General features: G+C 37.5%; 1 protein-coding gene across 1 annotated transcript in view; it reads right to left on the reverse strand.

Moving 5' to 3' along the window:
- Window positions 1-2,500, reverse strand: part of LOC137992483 (coiled-coil and C2 domain-containing protein 2A-like) — a 77,128-nt gene that overhangs the window by 61,326 nt on the left and 13,302 nt on the right. The gene's annotated exons all lie outside the window — the stretch shown is intronic.

The following is a 2,500-nucleotide window of genomic DNA, read 5'->3' on the forward strand; positions in this document are numbered from 1 at the left end:
TGATTAGGGTTAAGCACTAATTTCAAATGGTTAGCTTTCAGGGTTAGGTTTGGGACACAACATACCAGTGATGTTCTATGGAATAGTCATGTATGAACGGTGACAGTTGTCAAAGGGGAATCAGCCATTTTAATTCTCAGAGTTTGCTGTAGATTAATAAAACATATATTCTACTATTCATTTGTATTTGTGTTTATTCTTGTTTTCATACATAATTGCAAAAGTGCATGCAAATATTATTGATAAATATTTATGTGTATCTGTTCTAAATACATCGGGAAATTACTGATTAATTGCCATTTTGCAAGCACGCGAAAATGTAATATGTTTGGAGTAATCCAATGCTATTCCTGTGTTTTGACTCTTGTGAAGTCGGCTCGGAGAAATTTGGGTGTCTATAACTCCAAATTCAGTAACCACTTGGGCATAACCATTCGCAGGCTCTATTGATATTATTTTTCCTAGCAATGTATTGGGGTGCAAGGGTGTCTTATCGACCTTATCAATTTTTATTTTTACATAATCATTGACATGAAATTTGGCTACTTTAGGTCTGGATTGCTTCATTTTTTTGTTGTACTGTTCTTGCCTTTCTTTGATTTTTTTGCGTTTTTTGGAGCGAGAACTTTTAGTTTCTTTTGCTTGTTGCTGTTCGTTAGTTTGAATGTCATCTGTGCTGTTTTCATCTGTCAATGTTGGAGTTTGCTGGACATTCATTTCTACTGTTTCATCCTCACTGTCAAGCCTTTGTTGCTCATTGTTTGTCTCTTCTTCTTGTTCCCCTTTGTCAGTATGTTTCTTGTACACTTGCCCGCATTTCTTCTCTCCATGGCTTGATACCTAACACTAGTTCATATGGTGTTTGGGCAACAGCACGGTGCACTGTAATGTTTTTCTTGTAGGCTGCTTCTCCTAACACTGTACACCAGTTGTTGTAACTTTCTTTCTTCTCTGTAAGAATATTTCGAATGTTTTCCTTTATTGTTCTATTATTTCTCTCGACTAGTCCTTGGGTAGTAGGTGTGCGTGGAGCTCCATGCACTTGTTTTATGTTATTGCTCTGACAGAAGCTGGACATCTTTTGATTTTTAAATTCTTTTCCGTTGTCGGAATGCAACTTTTTAGGAAAACCCCACTGCCAAAATAGCTGGTTTAAACAACTTATAACTTGTTCTGTTTGCTTGGAAATTAATGGAAAAAGCCACAAGAATTTCGTGTGATGGTCCGTGATGTGTAAAATCCATTTATGTCCCTCGCTGCATGAACATGATAACCTTCTCATATCTATCAAGTCGATTTCCACGTGTGAAAGAAATTTATTTGCGATGATGGGGTGTACCACTGGTTTCTTCAGATGGTCTGCAACGGATTTTTGTTGTTCGTGAATGCTGCAAAGAGATACAAATAGTTTCACAACTATTTGGGGTATCTCAGCATAGTTATTTTTTATATAATTTTCAAGTTTGAATCGTCCGCGGTGAGCGATGGCCGAATGACTGTGACACAAAAGGGGGAGGGGAGGGCAAATTTATTGCTTTTTTTTTTTGTGTGTACTATTCTTTTTAGACCCCCCCAAAAAACCAGGCCCCTATTTTTTAAACTACACCCCATAAATAAAAGCCCTTTTTAGACAGTTGATAAATAACCTAGGTAAAAAAAAATTACCTAGTTTCAATATTATGAACTAGGTGGAAAATTTTAACCTGGGTTTAAAAAAATTTGACCTGAAAAAAATTCCAAACTACAACATATACCTTAAATGATTTCACTAACTGACTTTCAACCATACGAAGTTTTACAGGCAGCTATAATATCATAGTGTCGGAGTTCATGCCAATGAAGAGGACCCCTGTATAAACTATGATTTGTTGATACGTTGAGTGATGTCGCCAGTTTCCATAGACTCACAAAAATATTAACATTATGTTGTGCTAAATATTTGCGCATTAACTGGAAACGTTTAAGCGTAAAAGGTAATTTGTAAGAGTCTAATTGTGCGCTTGTTTATCGTAAACAAGCTCTGACTGTGCTACTGATTCAATATTTCCCCAGAAGAATAAAGGTACTACAAAAACCACCGATCTATGGAATGGGCGGGAATTTACGTGTCTCTGCCCCGCACACTTTCGCTTGTAAATAGTTCAAATTCTTAAGAGGTAACGGCAGAACTGTGCTCATGCGGAACTGAGCTCATCATGGAAAAGCTCTCAGAGAAGACTTGAGAATGAAGATTATACTTGGCATTATCGGAAAAAGGGGAGACTTCACCAAAGGCTTCTTCGTGGGAAATTTTTCTGCGATTGCCAAAGAAAACAGACATAAATTTTGAAAATGTGTTTTTCCATTGTTGCGGTTCTTTTGTACACTTTAAATCATTTTACCCTTGACCCTCACCCTTGACCCTCATCCTTGACCCTCACCCTCCACCCTTACCCTTGAACCGTGACCCACACTCTAGCAATGCTGCATACAGTAATAATGATGCCGACTCTGGGAATCA

This window comes from Montipora foliosa, chromosome 2, assembly GCF_036669935.1.
Source record: "Montipora foliosa isolate CH-2021 chromosome 2, ASM3666993v2, whole genome shotgun sequence".
NCBI classification, from domain to species: domain Eukaryota; kingdom Metazoa; phylum Cnidaria; class Anthozoa; order Scleractinia; family Acroporidae; genus Montipora; species Montipora foliosa.